The 19,214-nt window shown below is 40.3% G+C and overlaps 1 long non-coding RNA gene across 8 annotated transcripts in view; it reads right to left on the bottom strand.

Moving 5' to 3' along the window:
- Positions 1–8,358: 8,358 nt before the first annotated feature.
- LOC309368212 overlaps positions 8,359–19,214 on the bottom strand; it is a 123,547-nt gene continuing 112,691 nt past the window's right edge. For all 8 annotated transcript variants that reach the window (XR_014167596.1, XR_014167598.1, XR_014167599.1 and 5 more), the window contains 3 exons: positions 16,120–16,222; positions 15,620–15,653; positions 8,359–9,630 (listed from right to left, as the gene is read on the bottom strand). This is a non-coding gene — a long non-coding RNA (uncharacterized lncRNA). The remainder of the gene's footprint in view (positions 9,631–15,619; positions 15,654–16,119; positions 16,223–19,214) is intronic.

Genomic DNA, 19,214 nt, shown 5'->3' with positions numbered 1-19,214 from the left:
TAGCTGAGATTCTCACCAAATCAACAAACCAATGGATTCTACTGTCTCAAGCGCAGCAGGTAACCCTCTGCAGAACTCTCAAATTCTTCGCTCAACAAGTTGAGTCGCAATCGGTGACAGAAAAGAGTGAGCACGCATGCCTTGTTAACCGTGAAGTATGAGAAAACAGGCAGAAGCAACAACAAAAACAACTTGTGAAAATCTAATAGGCCACTTTTATTTTTTGCACAACAATGAAACAAGCAGAATGCATACCTAATTTTGGTACAAGAAAGAAATGTTTCAGTGCATTTCTGGGTTGCAGTCACAAAGGGTGTTCTCCTTCATGGAGAGCATGTGTTGCGGAGGGGCCAACAGGACACTCCAAAGTTGTGGGGCGGGCTAATTGATCGTTGGCCACAAGATGTGATTGGGCTTCCCTTGTTGTTGGGAAGAAGCTAATGTTGCCATTTGTTGATTGACAGCCAGAAATACTAAAACTCCCTGCACAAGGCGTAGAGCTTTCTCTTTTTGCCCCATGCATCGGATTGCCCATCCCACCCTCCCTATATTTAGGGTTGTTCGCTTAGACCTTGCTATGCCTGTCATGGGGTCGTCTGCTCTTGGGGCAGTGGCCTGGTAGGAATTTTATCCATCTGGCTGATTGGCTGGGGCCATTTGGTTTTTGTCTACTGCATAGCAAATCGTCACAACTTGTAAGGTTGCTGTTAGGCATTGGTTTATGGTTTGGTTGGTTGAGGGGCATGGATTGGCTGTGCCTGCCCCTCTCATGCTGCTGCTGCAAGGGATTCTGTTAAAGGAATACAGGGGCTCACTATTGTTCACCTCCGCTTTTGTTTACCCTGTCAAGGGACTCAGGACATGCAAGAGCCCCCGGTTGTATTTGGGGAGGGCTGAGGGCAGCTTCCCTGCTCTGTCACTACCCCCAAGTGTAATCCCCTTTTCTGACTTTCGAGGGCGTGCGGAATGTCAGTCTGTCCCCCATGGGGGGAGAGGCAGATAGCCGCAACCAATGCCTAAGGAACCACTCACATTTTTGTATTTTAATAAAGTTGTGGCCAAAATTGTGCCAAAAACCTTAAACAAAATTTCTGTGTGATGTGTGAGTTATTGGAGTGGCCCTGGGGACCTCGACACGCAAATGTGAGAGAGCATTTTTTTTCCATCTTGAACATAATATGCATTGACAAACTTAATTTTTCTGTAATAGAACAGTAGTCATATTGAATGCTGATTGGTACAAAGATGGGATAAATATCAATGCAACAGAGGAGGGCCAGAAAGAATCTAAAGATTGTCATGTCCTGTATCATTCATGTAGGAAAAGAAGCAATCCTAGCTCAGTATTAGGGCACATGCTTTACATGCAAAATGTCCCTCGCCTAATTCCTGTAATGTCCAGTCAAAAGGCTCAGCTAGCAGAGTTCTGAGACTCTGGAGAACTTCTGCCAATCTGAGTAGAGCAGTAGACCACAGAGAGACAGATGGACAAATAGTCTGTCCTGATATAAGACAGCTTTAATATGTACTTACACTAGATGGTAGAACCCATACAAGCATACCACCCAGTAAATGCAGATGCTGCCAGCTTTCGAATAGTGGATCTGACAACATTCAGGCTCCTTAAAGCCACATTCATAAGCCTCGTCAAATGAAAATGCAGAGCTAAAAAAGCCAGGCCCATAATTATGGATGGCATATTCTCTGCACCATTATTAAATGGCAGAATCTCATGTATTAATTTTTCTACATATGGCTCAGAGCTGCTATAGTATTATAGGCAGAGTGTTGGATTTGGATAGGGGAGTCTTGCATTCAAATTTCTACTCCACCACATGATGTAGCCCCAGCAGTTCACTATCAGTCCACCTAACTTAGCTGACGAGATTGTAATGAAAACAGATATGGCTCCCTGAGATCTTTCTCTGAAAGGCAGCATGAAATACCTAAACTAGTGGATGACAGAATGGAAGGCCTTCAAGCTTCGGATCACATTCCATTCAAACAGAAAACCTACTCAGGCATTCATAACAGGGCTTAAATAAACATGTGAAGAGAGTAAAGCATGCATGAGTGTGATAACTTCACATCGCTCCCTCTTCACTTCGATTTCTACGTTTGCTGTGGAGTAACCTCTGTACATTCAGCCTTGCATGCACATGGTAACAGGGATGGGAGAAAGGCTACTGTGCTCATGCATACTTTCTCTTTTTGACATGTTTATGTAACTCCTATTATGAATGTTTAAATACACTTATAAGTGTGAATGGGTGATGTGTGTTTTTCATCCTTACTCTGGTTTGACTACAAAGCTCATACATCCAAGCTCTCCCAATAGTTAGCAAGGTTCTCCTTAGGCGGCTTTATTCCACAAGTTCCACAAGTCTTCTATAATCAATGAGTTTATTTCTCCCTTTCTCTCAGTGATATTTTTGCATTATTGGTCTGTAGTCTTTTTCCTGTTTTTCTAACCTGTATTTTTAACTTGATTTCAAAATTAAATTCCATGTTACAGGGGCTCATCCTAAGATAGTAATATTTATAATGTTAAAAACTATCTCACATTTTTCCCAGACAGGGACTCAAGGTGGCAATGAAATGCTAAGCATTTTTCCGAGCAACCTCCTCCATCCAATATTTTATAGTAAACTGTGGCAGAACCACTTTCCCCAGTTTGCCATGGGGGTGCTGGCATCTGCTGTTCAAGAAAATGGAAGTCTAAAAGTTCCTCAGGGTCATGAAATTGGTTTTTACAAATTTTGGGGGCTGGGGTGTGCAAAATGAATATGAATACTTATCCAACACAGGTCCAGTGAGATCCATTCCAAGGTACTTAAATCATGCATTCACTAGATGACATTTTGAGCTAATAATCCACTACCCCCCCCCTCTTTTTGCCATCTCTAAAACAAGAATAGAAATAAGTTACCTTCTGGGGCTGATTGTGAGGTATGATAAGGTAAGAAAATGTTATCCTGTCTAATGCTTTAGTGATAAGATTCGATATTTTTAAACCTAATATGAAAAGAGTTCAAAAAAATTTAAGCAACTTTTTGAAAACCCACTGTTAAAACAACGTGTGTGTGTGTGTGTGTGTGTGTGTGTGTGTGTGAAAGCTTCTAGTCCTCATGGACATCCACAAAAGGATAGCAAGTGGTCAATGATACTTATACTGTAGGTCTCATCAGTGCAACTACCTTTCAACCACACTGGATGGGAAGGAGCTATATAAGTATGTTTTTATGAAAGCTGTGATTGAGACTTCTTGAGTAGTTTTCTTTCATAATTACAAATGTGATTCACAAAAGAGTATTGAAAACAATTCCAACAGAATAGGTTAATACTGTAATGTGTACTCTTCTACCACCTGTCATTTTCTAATCTCTCTTCTAGTTACCTACCAATTAACTGGGTCTGTCAGCAAATCTGTGTTGTGCATATGGATAGTAAAAGAAAAAGACTCCTCAGCTTCTGAAATATGGCATCTGCTCTTGCTTTGGGAATGGTGGCTCAATGTTATATTTGTGCAACATGCTGATGTTGCTCTCACATTGGAAGTCCTGTTTATAGCAGGGGAATGCCTTGGCTTTCCGTGTACCCCAAAATACATGGCAAATTCATGAATTCATGGGGTGATTCAGGGAAGGTTATCACATTCTGAGAATTCAGAGTCAGATAGTGCAATTAATAAGGTGTCTTGAGGTGGATCAATATGTGGCCTCAACTGCTCAAGTGTGTATATCAAAAGTTAAACAAAGGGACTTAGGCAGCTACCTTATATTGAATCCACCTAGTTGAGTATTGTATACACATAAAAAGGTAAAGGACCCCTGACAGTTAAGTCCAGTAGCAGACGACTCTGGGGTTGCGGTGCTCATCTTTCTTTACAGGCCGAGGGAGCCGCCGTTTGTCGGCAGACAGTTTTTCAGGGTCATGTGGCCAGCATGACTAAGCTGCTTCTGGAGCAATGGAACACCGAAACCAAATCATCGCACGGAAACGCCATTTACCTTCCCACTGGAGATGTACCTATTTATCTACTTGCACTTTTTTGGGCATGCTTTTGAACTGCTAGGTTGACAGGAGCTGGGACCAAGCAACGGGGGTTCACTCCGTCATGGGGATTCGAACCACCAACCTCCTGATTGGCAAGCCCAAGAGGCTCAGTGGTTTATAATAATGTAAAAAGTACCCTGTTGGATCAGAACAAAGGTCCATCTAGTCCAGCATCTAGTTCTGACAATGGCCAACTAGATGCCTATTGGAAACCCTGCAATTGACATTCAGATGCATGCCACCTCTGATACTAGTCTAATCCCTATTAAAGACAGTTCTGTTGGCAGACATGACTACATCTTGTGATAGCAGATTCCATAGTTTAATGATACGCTGTGTGAAGAAGCACTTCCTTTTGCTTGTGCTGAATCTTCTGACACTCAGCTTCGTTGAATGTTCTGGGTTCTAGTATTATAAGAGGAGGAAAACTTACCATGGGTAAATTTATACACTGACCAGAAGCGGCTTTTTGTTATTGGGATTACCTGCTCTTCTCTTCTGAGGCACAATTTACTTCCCTAATTCAAAAAAAAACAAAAAACCTCCAAATTAAAAAACACACACAAGTTAAAAACAATTTAAAGCAATTGAAGCAATAATAAAAGCAGCAGCAGCAGAACACTCCCCCCCCCCTTTAGCCCAAGAGTCTGGTCAGCCACCTCATCTTCTGTAGCTGCAGTCAGTCAGGGACCCAGATTCCCAGACCTGCAAGGCAGGGAGCAGGTACTCCAGGAGTTATAGCCAAGATTTTAAGTGTAAGTTACTGACTTGAAGAGTTACTCCTGATTTTAATCAGCCTCTAATACTCCAACACCTGAAGTTACAGAATCTGAAGATATATCATGGTAATTAGGCTTTCATTAGTTGAACCTCCATATCAATTACTCCCTAGGCAAAATACTTTGGGTCCAAAAACCTCTGTGGAGCATAAATACTGCATGTGAAATATATCTTTGCTTCCCTGTAACCTAATGAAAATCAATATTGATGGCAGGCTATGGCTATAGGCCAACTAGATGTGGTGCCCAAGGCATTATGGCTAATGTACATCTTTCTATAAGGCTGACTGCTCTCTTCATTGAGGCTAACAGGAAATGTACAGATCACAGTGGAAAGAGATGGGAAGTTTAATCCCCCATTATCCCATGATTCTGACAAAAATCACCTCCCTACTTTGCTCTTGTGCATTGAGAAGTAAGATGTCATTGCCATCGATGTCAATGCAAAGGGCAATGTTGATTGCAAGGTGTGAGGTTTTAAACTCCCACTGTCTACTTGTTGATTCCCAATCCAGCTCACCACTCTGTGGCATCTGTTTGAGAAATTCACACACATTAAATGCTTTAATGTGGGCTTTTGTCCTACCAGTCAGATAATGTGGTCAGATAATATGTTACTTGTTTTTAATCTGACCTCCTTGCCTCTGTTGTATTTTTAATAACGTGGTTTTATGATGATACTGTGATATTACTTGCGGTAAGCTGTCATGAGTGATGCATATGCATTACAAGGACATGATAGAAATTCTCATATAAATAAAATGAAAACAAATTTAATCTTATGTCTAGTTTGGTCCTATGAGGCCCATTGATTTCTTTCCCCAATGACTGTATGCCACTATTAATTCCCTCAGTATTACCTTCTAAACAGTTGTTTTGTAGGAAGAGCTTAGTACAAGAGAAATAGCATAAAGCAGACATAAAGTAATCCTTTGCAGAAGTTTTAACAATATCGCTGATGAACTGCTATAAAAATGCTTGAATGAGAAGGAATTAATATGGAAATATGACCTGTCTCTGCTCCAATTGTTGTATACTAGAAAGTTTAGAAATAAGTGGCAAATGCCACAATAAAGGGAGTTCCCCTGTGAACAACAACCCAAGTGAAAATTCAGTGTTTGAAATGTTACATACCAAATTGCTAACAATGAGGTTAAAAAGGTAAAGGGACCCCTGACCATTAGGTCCAGTCGCGAACGACTCTGGGGTTGTGGCGCTCATCTTGCTTTATTGGCCAAGGGAGCCGGCGTACAGCTTCCGGGTCATGTGGCCAGCATGACTAAGCCGCTTCTGGCGGAACAAGAGCAGCGCACAGAAATGCCATTTACCTTTCCACCAGAGTGGTACCTATTTATCTACTTGCACTTTGATGTGCTTTCGAACTGCTAGGTGCGCAGGAACTGGGACCGAACAACAGGAGCTCATCCCGGTGCGGGGATTCGTACCGCTGACCTTCTGATCGCCAATCCCTAGGTTCTGTGGTTTAGACCACAGCGCCACATGCTTTCCGAATAATGAGGTTAATTTACCCTAAATCCAAATACTTCAACCAAAGCTGGATTATATAATAGGATTTCAAAAATGTAGTGTGAACATATTCACCCACATAGTGTTCAGTATTTACTCATCAGGGGTAACACATTTCGGGAGTTATACATATATATTACAGCATTAGAAAAATCATGGCAACTTCCATATTTGTTCTTGTTGTTTTAATCGCATCATTAAAAGCTTTTGGAGAAATAGATTTGGTGGCATGTTCTCTCTTTTTTTCTAACGATATACAAACTTTAAAAAGGTAAAGGTACCCCTGCCCGTACAGCCAGTCGTGTCCAACTCTAGGGTTGTGCGCCCATCTCACTTAAGAGGCTGGGGGCCAGCGCTGTCCGGAGACACTTCCGGGTCACGTGGCCAGTGTGACGAAGCTGCTCTGGCGAGCCAGCACCAGCGCAGCACACAGAAACGCTGCGTCCCTGTACAAACTATAACTATTATAAATGCCATTTTAATACCTCAGTATTGTGCTGTGTCAGCCCAAAGCATGTGTATTGAAAATGGATGAAAAAAACAACAGCAATTTATATTACTATTATTTAGATTCCTTACCTGTCCTTCACCCAAGGTGGGTCCCAAGGTGGGTTGCAAATATGTATTAAAGGCAGTTAGAACAGATTACAATCAAGAGTATAGGGTGGGTGATGATAGGGTAGCCTTTGAACTACTCTTGACCAAAAATACCGGTTATAGATTTTAATAATTTAAGAAATCAAACTTAAAAGGAGATATTTTGCTTCTCTATTTTAATTAACTAGTTATTTCAATATGATCTTTGTTTGCAAATATTCAAAAACTCAACTCATTTTCTCCAAGAAGAAACTCAATTCATTTTCTCCACCTCAATTCATTTTCTCCAAGAAGATGGAGATAATTCTTATGTTATTTAGACATGTACATTTAGTACTTGATGTTGTATCTCACTCACTAATTTGCCCTTTAAAAGAGGCCAGATCTCGCTCATCGGTTAAGTGAGATAGATCAAATGCCAAGAACAACAAATTGATTTGTCCAGAGTTCTGATTCATCACTTTGCAATGTGGAGATTGTGATGTGCATTTTCTTCCCTATCCATCTTGCAGGAAGATAAAGCCTTATTGAGTGTCTGTGAAAAGCGTTTTGTGTGAGATAAACAGACATCGGCACACCTGCTTATCCAATCTTGTTCTCATGTTGTGTGTGCTGAAACCAAGATACGTAGCTAGCATATATTGAAGAAGCACAACATATATTTAATATTACTTCCTGAACTAATAAAATGTGAAGAAATTAATGTGAAATAGAGCATCTTAATTTGCATTACAATTTTTTTTACAAACAGGTCCTACAAAGTTCTAAACTCATGCTGAACTTTTAGAATGACTGATCTGCATTGAATCATAGAATTATGTACATGTTCACAATTCCAGTAAGCAATGTCTCTCAATATATTTTAGTATTGATAGAAACTAAAAATAAATGGTGTCAAAATGCATGCAATGTACAGTACATCTAAACACACACAGTAATTCTAATGCATGTGCTGCTTGTGAACTTGTGGTTCCTAAGACTGGTCCTAAGTCCCATAGAGCACAAGCGAGTGTTGTTGTTGTTGTTGTGTTGTTGTCATTTAGTCATTTAGACTCTTCGTGACCCCATAGTATAACATAATATAACATATTATAATATAACATAATAACAAGTGAGTGTTACTGTCAAGTAAACATGCATGGATCCATGCTGTACATCTCTTTCTGGAGTGGGACTGACTGGGGCAGGAGATTTTATTCCGAAATTTCTCAGTCAGTCCTTAGATAATCAATGTGATACAGCAGCAAAGGTCTAAATTCAGTTTCTATTATTAATTAATTACTTAAATTTGGAAACTGCCTTCATCCATAGCTCTTGCGGCGGTTCAAAACATGAAAGTTCAATATAAAAAAAACACAAAATACATAATACCCCCCAATAATACCCCCCACCCTTCTCTCACAACGCATTTAACTGGGTATCAGATATAATCAGTCAAAGGCCTTGTTGAAGAGGAACATTTCCCCCTGGTGCCCAAAGGTGTATAATGAAGTGTATAACTGCAGAAAAGGCCTGTTCTCGTGTTGCCTCCCTCCAGAACTCTCATGGTGGAGGCACACAAAGAAGGACCTCAGATGGTGTTTTATTCAAATAATCATATGGGCACAGGAAAAAGCATTTCAAATTCTGGCCTTCAATTTAACACCATGCATAGAAATTGGATTTTACCACACATGGGCAAATGCTAATGAGCACACTCACTTGACCTATTTGTTCTGTTGAACTTGCATAGACCAGAGACCACAGAGAAAGACAACAGTCAAAATGCATTTGGGTTTTGTGATACTTTGAAAGTTGTAACTGTTCACATTGTTAGTAACACCCATCTACCCCCAGCAGCAGCCCAGACAGGGCCTTTTTACTGGTGGTTCCCCATTTGTGGAATGCCCTCCCTAGTAAGGTGTTTTTGCCCACATCATTATTAACTGGATTTTGAGAACATTCCTGTTTATGCAGGCATTTGGTGGCTGAAGAATCATGTTACTGGCAACCCCGATATAACTGGATGATATAATGTTTTTAATTGTAATTGTTTTCAGAATGTTATATCTATTTTAGAATGCTTTTTTTAATAAAAAAGAAATGTGGATGTGTTTGCTGCCCTGGACTCCTTTGGAAGGTAGAGCATGATGCAATTTCAATAAATAAATACACATTTTGACAGGATATAGGTTTTTGATTAGGGTTTGTTTGTTTGTCTGTCTTGCTTGTGAAATAGGTAAGTGCATCTTGTCTGCTTTTACTAGTACAATGGGAGATGTCAGTCCCCACCCCCACCCCCAAATGTGTATAGCAAACTTATAGCAGCTTAACAAAGTTAAGGTCAATGGCATTTGGAGAAAACACACCTGGGGACTTGCACAAACAGGATGTCTTCAGGAAGGGAAACTGAAACAAACTAAAGTTTAAGGACCCTCATAATTCAGCCCTAATAAAAATAACAAACACATGCATACAAAGCACAGAATTGCTCCTGGTTATGTCAAGCCAATTATGACTAACCTGTTTTCCTCCCACAGCCCATCACTTTCCTCTTTTGCTTTGTTTTGGGTTCAAAACAATTCCCCGCAAAGGTCTCAAACAGCACATTGTGTGTGGAAGACAAGCATATCTACCCAAAAGCATTGTTTCTGCCGCCAGTGTCAGAAAGCCGTTTATCGCTGTCATTTTCCTGTAACACAAAAAAACCCTGTCAGTGTGAACAAAGGAAATATCTGGTACTACGGTGCAAGATACCTTTTAGCTGACATAAAAGAGAAACAAAGGGAATGAAGGGAGACCTATTAAGGTGTCTTTCCCCCCAACATGAAATGGAACAATGCTGAACCTTTCTGCCAACAATAATAAAGGAAAGTAAAACTTGATGGCTTCATTATATTTTAAAAACATTTTGTTTGGTTTCTTTTTTTAAGTCTGTGCATGTCACATAAATTACCAAATAACATAGAAAGAAAGCAACACTGCATCAAGTATGTGTTTAGGATATGTAATTAATGAGTTGAAATATATAGAGAGAGAACTTTTTCAGCAAAATGAGGTGCAGCTACAATAGGCTCTTACTGTAGTTGAGAATTTTGTTAAGATTCTGACTGTTGACAACCAAAGGCCCATCTAGTCTGTCAGTAATATAATAGAATGCCCCTTCCAAAGTTAGTTTGATTTACTCCATGAAAAAGGGACCCCATGATTCAGTTATTTCTGCCTATCTGGATGATAACTGGTTAAGACTCCAGTGTTACTGGTCTGTGAAAAAGCCACATGGAAACCTACTGGAAGTTGATGAACTGAATCAGAATTAGGTAAGGCTCTAAAGTTATCTCTGATTATTATCATTAGAATTCTTGATGAATTCCACTGTAGTGACATGCTAACAGTCTTATAATACCAATGTAATTTCAAATTAAAATAATGATGCTTATAATTGTACATCTCCACTCAAAAAAAATACCGTACCTGCAGATTAAGGTGATGTATTCTAAACCTGATCACATGGCACACATTTCATCATAGCATTTAGCATGTTACAAAAGAGATCATTTACTAAGAATCCCACCCAAAGGCATAGAAAATGAGAATTTTCTGTCCAACGAAGTCACACGCGTTGAAATGGATCTAGTCACTTGCCTTGTGTCTCCCTTGTTCACTGGGGGAGTTTCCTGCTACCAACCCCTACATGTTGTCAGCTGTGCTGCAAGTGCAAAGTTGTATTTATGGGAGGGGCTGCACATGTCTAATAGTATGCATAAGCAGCCAATTGTGTATACAATATACTGATGATGCATACAGTATACAATTTTTGTTCACAAAGTATACTGCTTAGATTCAAATATGAAATATTTACCTTAAAGGTGGAACAAGACTTTGAATGGATTATAATGTGATATTTAGGAAAGGACCATAGCTCAGTGGTAAAGCACAGGTGTTGCATGCAGAGAGTCGTAGGTACTATTTCTGGTATATCCAGTAAAAACAAAACAAAGTAAGATAACAGGTGAAGTGAAAGAGCCCAGAGAGGCTAGCTTCTGCATACACAATTGGAAGAAGCACTGCTTCTGATACCAGTTGCTGGCAACCACTGGAGGAGAAACTGCTATTGTGCTCAGGTCCTGCTTGTGGATTTCCCATAGGCATCCCAAAGGATGGTGGACTAGATGGACCATTGGTCTTATCCAGCAGGCTCTTCTTATGTTCTTAGGTGGACAAATAGTCTGATGTAGTCTAAGGATGTTTCCTATGTTCTTGATGTAATAGTGATCAGGGAGGGCATATCTTTTAAATATAGCATCTTCTTCATTGTTTATTGTATTTGGAGGTAGTAGGTCCAAGGCCACCTCCAGCAAGACCTTGATGCCCCTGGAATTCCTCCTCTGGTCCCTACTTCTGGTGGGAGCACCAGTGATGGCAGCTCTACATCCGTGGAGCTTTTCACAGGCATGAGGGGGGTCTGGGCTGAACATGTTGCACCACCATCTTTGCTGATGGAGTGACACCACCAATAGCACTTCCACCCTCTTACCCAGCCAGCCTTTTGTGGGGGTTCAGGATGGCTCAGTGCGCTATCTATTACCATTTCTGCAAAATGTCAGTCAATTAAAACACATTTTAATTAACTAAGTAACATAGCCTTTCAATGCACATTTGCTGGACACTAGATTACACAGCTATACCTGTCAAGAGATGTGTGGTATGAGGTGGTACCATCAGTTTGTAATTAATTAGGAATAACAGGAATGCAAAAACACACATTTATTAATTCAACACTAACAATGTAGTCTTATTAAAAACAAAAATGCACTGTGCCTAATCCTGGCATTTAATATTTTGGTGTAATGGGTTAGGAAAGCTTCACAGTAAACACAAGAAGAGCCCTAATGGATCACACCAAAGACCCATCTAGTCCAGCTTTCTGTTCTCATTACGGCTAACAAATGCAGAGGCTAAAATTCTTAATTAAATAAATTGGCAGAACTGCATACTTGAAAGTGAACATGAATAGAAAACTTGGCAGGAAGGCCCCATCCTCCTTCATCACTGTCCAGCAGGAGGTGGGAAATTATGTGCATAGCCACTGCCATTCATAAATGGATTTTATGCCGTCTCTTGAATACTGCTAGACATTCTGGTGCCACCAGCAGAGCGCCAAGACCTCTAGCTGTTGATCTATTTCACAGTTTAATTTTAGTTAATGGTGTATGTGTGTGATATATACAAAGAGAATATGGTTCCCGTCTCCACTAAAGAGGAAGTTTGAGATGTCCACCCTTTAGTCAATATGTAAACAATGAGGTTATAGTATTGCTTAGAAACTGGATCAGCAGCAGTGCACCACAAAATCAAATGAGAATTGTGAAAAATATATTCCATACAAATAATCCCCACACCAGTTTTCCCCCAAAACCAGATTCCTTAGGTTTTGTTATTGCTGTTTTAAACTTGACATATTTAAAAAGGATGGTGCAAAAACATTGAAGTTATGAATAAAATTAAGCTGCCTTTCAAAATCTGTATTAGTGTGAAACTAAGGTCCTTGTGAGTGAGAGCAAATTTAGCTGTTCCTTCATGGTTTGACTTTAAGAGGAAAGTGGTTTCTCTGGCAACTGTGGGGAATAAATGCCCTGATTCAGCCTTTCTTCAAAGAACACTACTTGCTGAAGGGGGAGGGGAGGGGAATGACTACACTGCTCCACAGTAGTGATGTTAAATCTGTGACAGAGGCACATCCATGGAACAAGGAATTAGGCTGTGCACCTGGTATTGTAAAACCAGGCCAGCTCTGCCCTCCACAGCCACTCATTTGAGCATGGACATAGGAAGAGGAACACATAGGTATGAACACCTGCTCATGCACTGGGGTTCTATGCCAGATGGCTATGCTCAGCATGTAGACAACCAAGGGCAAGACTAGTCTAGACATGTGACAGTAGGGCAAAAGTGTGGCTCCATTCCTTGTTCCTCATGTGGATATATGAAGGGGCTAGCCTTTCCTTCATTTTCCAGTGGACTGGCATAGAAATAACAGCTGTATGCATGTAAGCTTCTTGCTGCCACTTTCACAGCAGGCAGTTGGTTGGACTATAGTGCTGATAACACCAAGGTTGCGGTTTCGATCCCCATATGAGACAGCTGCATATTCCTGGATTGCAGAGGGTTGACATTTCACCACAGATTAAATTGATTGATTAAATCTATAGAAGTTTATCCTTTGGTGTTACAATATGTTAGAAGCCAAACTATGAAACACCTGAAACAACTGGTTATCAATGTATATTCTAACCAGTGTAACCTACATATAGGAGAGCCTACAAATATTGAATGAAAGGGGGGGGAAGGGAATCTTTTAACAATATTGATTTTGATCAACTTCGCTGGACTGGTCATGTTGTTTGGATGCCTGATTATCATCTTCCAAAGCAACTACCGGTACTCTATTCCAAACTTAAAAATGGAAAGCATAGTGCTAATGCTGGTGGTCAACAAAAGATGTTTAAAGACTCTCTCAAGGCAAATCTAAAACAATGTAATATAAACACCGAGAATTGGGAAATACTGGCTTGTGAGCACTATCCAACTGGAGAGCAGCCTTTACCAAAGGTGTCATGGACTTTGAAGACACTTGAACTCAGGATGAAAGGAAGAAACATGCTAAGAGGAAGGCACACTTGGCAAACCCTCACCATGATCAACTCTCACCCGGAAACCTATGTCCTCACTGTGGAAGGATGTGTGGATGCAGAACTGGCCTCCACAGTCACTTACAGACTCACTGTTAAGACCGTGTTCATGGAAGGCAATATTACTCAGCTACGAGTGATCGCCAAAGAAGAAGACTCCCACAAGCTACCACACAACAAAAACATGAGAAGTACTTGCACATCTGTGACTAACTGCTTCACAACATCCATTTTTCATGGTTCACAGGAACACAGTCCTGAAGGAGAAGCATAACCTCATGTGTTGTACAGTTCAGTATCTTACAAAGTGAACAGGTAAAACTAATTTATGGGTTTTTCAGGAGGAAGGTGATGCACTGAGCTTCTTCTGATGTACCAAGTGAGTTAGAACTGCATGGTAGGAATCCTTTCTTGACAATCTGTTCCCCTTTCTGTAGCTTTTACTCCTTGCTGCTCCTCTCTTCCTTTGAATGAGAAGCCCATTTTTCTTCAAGAACATTCTTATATTCTTTTAAAAGAAGGTGGAAAGACATAGATCCAGTGGAAGACTGAATGTGGTCACCAATAACTTGTGGCTAAAAATGATTCCTCCACTGCTGCCTCAGGTGGTATGGGGCTGGTGGGAAGTACTGCTGTAATTTTGCCATTAACATTTTTTAATTATTATTTTCTGGTTATAGGTTGCATTCACACAGCAGTTTATTCCATTTTCTCATTTTTTCTCCTAACAGTAATTAATAATAATAATAATAATAATAATAATAATAATAATAATAATAATAATAATTTGTACCCCACCCATTCTGGGTGGCTTCCAACAAAAGATTAAAAATATATTAAAACTTCGGACATTAAAAACTTCCCTAAACAGGGCTGCCTGTTTATTTGAATTATTATTATTATACGTATTTTAATTTTCACACAATGTAAAAGTAAAATATAGCAAAAAAATGGTGCAACTTTCGCATTTATTTCCATATTATTTGCAAATGGATTTTTTTTCCTTGGAAGCAAATGACATGAAAATGAGCACTAAACTTGAGCTGCATTCTGCTATATCTCTGGAAGAAGCTTTTATGTCATGTGAAAGTGAAAATATAATGCAGAAATTGACAGTGAAACCACAGTGATTCCCAGTATGGTTTTAATGAACAATTCCCTATGTTAGGTGTCCTAACTCTCAGCACCCTTAACAGGCTTTGGTTCTTAGGATTCTTGGGGAGGAGGGGGAGGTATAACTGTTAAAGTATTTTAAAAGTGCTTTAAATGTATGGTGCAGACATGGCCTGGGAGAGATGCACACTGAGGCTCAGACAGCACATTTGAAACTGGGATATTTGGGGGTTCCTTCTGGAGTGTTAAGCTGTGATACCCGTCCCCCACACTTAACAAAATACCTGAAAATCACTGCTGACCTCATTCCCAAGAATACTGAATACCTTTTGAATTCTCATACTCTCTGTCTGTCTGGGCAGTTCTGGGGATTCCATTATACAATGGTACCTCGGGTTACATACGCTTCAGGTTACAGACTCCACTAATCCAGAAATAGTGCTTCAGGTTAAGAACTTTGCTTCAGGATGAGAACAGAAATCATGCTCTGGCGGCGCAGCAGCAGCGGGAGGCCTCATTAGTAAAGTGGCGCTTCAGGTTAAGAACGGACCTCCGGAACGAATTAAGTACTTAACCCAAGGTACCACTGTAATAGCATTTCCCCTTGCCCCAAGAAAACCCTACAACATTGGGAAGTCAAGTATGCAATGCTGCCCTGCTTTCAGCACCCCAATGACCTCTGCTGGTTTTACCTTTCCTGATTCTTTCTTTCAACTTTCCACAGGCACCCAGTTGACCAATGATAACAGAATGCTGGACTAAATAGGCCTTTGGTCTAATCTAGAAGGGCTCTTCTTATTTTCTGTTGTTCTTAATATTCCTCATATTCCTGGCGTATTCCTCAGGTAATTGGAATGCCTGTAGTCAATGACTTACCTCAGGATTTTAAGTACCAGTTAATTTTTCAGGCCTGAGAAAAGAAAAAGAAATAGAATTAAATTAATACTCTTCACTACTTACTACGACCTCTGCTATGAACAAGTAATGGACGATCGCAGTTTGGCAAGGAGTTTGAAGACTAGTCAGTCTAACTCAACCAATATCATTTCAGTGAAATAAGAATCATAAATTTGCTGGACTAGCAGAAAATAAAGCATCTTAACCGGTGCTATTTCAGTAATCGATATCTAATCTGAGCTCACCACATTTTTATTTTAGTTTGAAAGTGAGAGGGCAGAAAGGTGCTGACTTCTGTAGCCAAGGAAGGTGCTCAGCTTCTTCACATTCAGTCCCCTCTGCTGTAGAACGATCCACAGTTTCTTTCTTCTAACATTGACAAAATAGGCAATCCATCTTTTTCCACTGAGTTATTTCTACCTATCTAAACACAAGTCCTGCTTTACTAGGCATTTTTAAAAAAGAGAGTCTGAACTGACCTTATTGGCATATCCTACAGCATGTAGTCCCTCTTCCAATGGTTATGCCCCAGAATTGTAGATGTGTCTGAAAACCATGTGGAGATTGCCTGACGGGACACCTCTTAAAGCATTTTGTGCAAAAACACAGAAAGGAAACATAAGAGGTGGTCATTAATATGTAGGTATTTACAGCTGTGGAATACAAGGGCACAAGAATACTAAGACTTCACCTGTTTCTCCATAATTCACAAAAATATTTGTTAAAAACCTAGCTTCCCTCTGCTGCTGCAACTACATGACCTATGGTGCAATCCTCAAATTATTTCCTTGGAAATGCCCTCTTTAAACTTTTTATCCTTCTTAACTTTATGCCAGAGGTCTAGTGTCTAAGGAATCAACATCTTTCTATCAAGTTCAGCTTCCTTGATATTGATATTCCCCTTTCTTGTGTGCTGATCTAAGGGATAAAATAATGTTGCAGTTAGGCTGTGGCAACATAGTCATTTGACTGCTTCACTCAGATCACATTTCAGTGTGTAGTAAGGCAATTGATGAAGCAGTCAGATGACCACTTGTAAATCTAACTTGACTCAACGCACATTCACACAGTTATAATGTGGGGATGCTGAACTGAAGACATGAAGAGGATGGAAGAAGGATTGTATATATGCTATCCCCACTCCCAACCTCTGCTAGATTTTAAATCCCCTATGGAACAAAACCTACAGGCATGGAAACTGTATATACACATAAGTTTTGAACTTGAGGTTGGCATCTTGCAAACAGTAGAATCCCTAGCTGTGTCAAAAAAGGCTTTGCATTAAACAATTGCCATGTGTTTTATTATTCAACAAATGGGGGAGGGCTCGGGGCCTTGACATGCAAGTAAGGCTATTTTGCCTGTTCCACCCCCTCCAAAGGTTACTCTCCCCATGCTTCCAAAATCAGCTTCAGAGGATTTGGAAACCATCTGGAACAGCATAGAAGGTGGCATGAGGTGCTGTAGGGGGAATGGGGAATTATGAATAATTGCTTCCCACCCCGTCCATTTTAGGAAGCCCCTTTAGGTCAAAGAATCTTTACTCAACATCAGGGATGCTACTGAATGTACCCCATAGGCTCTGCTCACAAACACTTGAGAAAAACGGGCACTAGGCCACTCTCTTTCTACATGCACCATTTCCCTGAATCTCTGTGAGCAGCTGCAGTGAATTCAGAGAAAAGGTAAGAGGCGATGTGACCAAAGTTTAGACAATATTGCATGACATGGAGAAATTGGATAGAGGAAAGAAGTTATCCCCCCCTTTCTCATAACACTTTGAATTGTGGGCATACAAGAAGATGAATGTTGAAAGTTAAAGGCAGATAAAGGAAGTTTTTCACAGAGTGCATTGTTAAACTTCCACAGGAGGCAGTGATGGCCACCATCTTGGATGGCTTTAAAAGAGGATTAGACAAATTCAGGGAAGAGAAGGCTACCAATGGTTACCAGTGCATGCTCAGAGAGAGTAATGCTTCTGAATACCAGTTGCTGGAAAACACAGAGTGGGAGAGTGCTCTTGTGCTTTGGTCCTCCTTGAGGGTTTCTCACAGACATCTGGTTGGCCACTGTGAGAACAGGAAGCTGGACTAGGTGGGTCATTGGACTGATCCTCTTCTTACGTTCTTATTAATTGCTTGAGCAGCACTTTTTTTTACAAAATGCCAACCCCTCTATCCCTTTTCTTTGAAATATGATTGATAACTGCTGCTATTCTAAAAGTTTTCTCATCCACTGAATCAGAAAAGTGTCCATGTCCAATCAGCAATTTGCTGAACCCTTTTAACAGGTCCTTGGATTGTGTAAAGCCCCAATACTGTCATGTGTCCATGCTCTTTATAACTTTCACATAAAAGTCAAATAAAATAAATGAATAAAATTATAAATTTTTAAGTGATGAGATCTTCAAGGGTAATAAGTCAAACCAGATTGAAAATAAAGTGCCAAAGGGCACATGGCAGACTCTTTCACACTAAAACTCACTCCACTTCATAAAATGTTTTTGGGGGGCACATTGTATAGTGTAATATATTCAGAATCCCAAAATTATGAGACAGATTTACTACTGGAAAGGCAACTCAATTGTATCGCCATCCTGAGTAGAAATGGGTATATTGCTCAAATTTGTCTGAGCTGCAGTCTTATTATATAGTCACTGAACATGTAATTACACCATCTATTATTATAATTGCTTTGTCCTCTGAAGACATCTGAATATAATTAATAAGACAGGGCAAAATTATATGTTATAAAAATATTGTATGGTACATCCTGATACAAAGATTCCCCCCTCCCCATACTAATAGTCTTTTAAGTCTGCTATTTCATGCTCTTCAAGGTACAAAAGCTTTCTAAAGTGGGGGCGGGGAGACATATTTTTATTTTTGCAGCCAGTGTTTATAACAGAACAGGTAAGGCTAAATGTATGAAAGCAGTATTGCCTATACTAGTTGATCCAGCTTAGGACTAGCTATAGATATATGTGAACAGACTGCAGACCCCCTGGCTGGGTGACGAAACCCAACATGCCAATAGATGCTGCATGTACATTTCTTCCCACTGAGCTGAGGCTGCACAAGCAAACAGAAAATCATCTAAGAGAGCAAAGTAGCTATTTGGGAAGGAGAGCAGAAGGGGCACTGGATTGACTATCTTTGTCCCTGGAAAATAGCCAGTTGATATAGCTGATTCCTACAGGGCTTTGTGTGTGTAGCTCTCCAAGGTTCTCTGGAGCTGTATTGTCAGAACATGGTCATCTTCTTCACAATGTCCCTACTGGAACTAAGATCTGCCTAATTTAGGCACGATGCTGGCAGACCTATGCACTGGAAGTTGGAGCTGCTGAACTGATAGAGAAAGCAGGGGTGAGTCCTTCTTTAAGAGCAAGAGGGTTGTCTTAGTAGGGAGTTCAGAATCCTCCCTCCAACTTGCAACCTACCTTTCCTCAGTTTGACCCCCAATATTGCTTTTGCTTCCAGCTGGGCTCCGATACTGAAAGTGAGCCAAGCTTGGAGAAAAAGATTGCATGGGGAAAGTAGTGTTAATTCCAGGTTTGGGAGGGCTCTGGCGCATG

This window comes from Podarcis melisellensis, assembly GCF_964234715.1.
Source record: "Podarcis melisellensis genome assembly, chromosome: 4".
Classification (NCBI taxonomy): domain Eukaryota; kingdom Metazoa; phylum Chordata; class Lepidosauria; order Squamata; family Lacertidae; genus Podarcis; species Podarcis melisellensis.
This window is presented reverse-complemented; position numbering and strand designations above follow the sequence as displayed.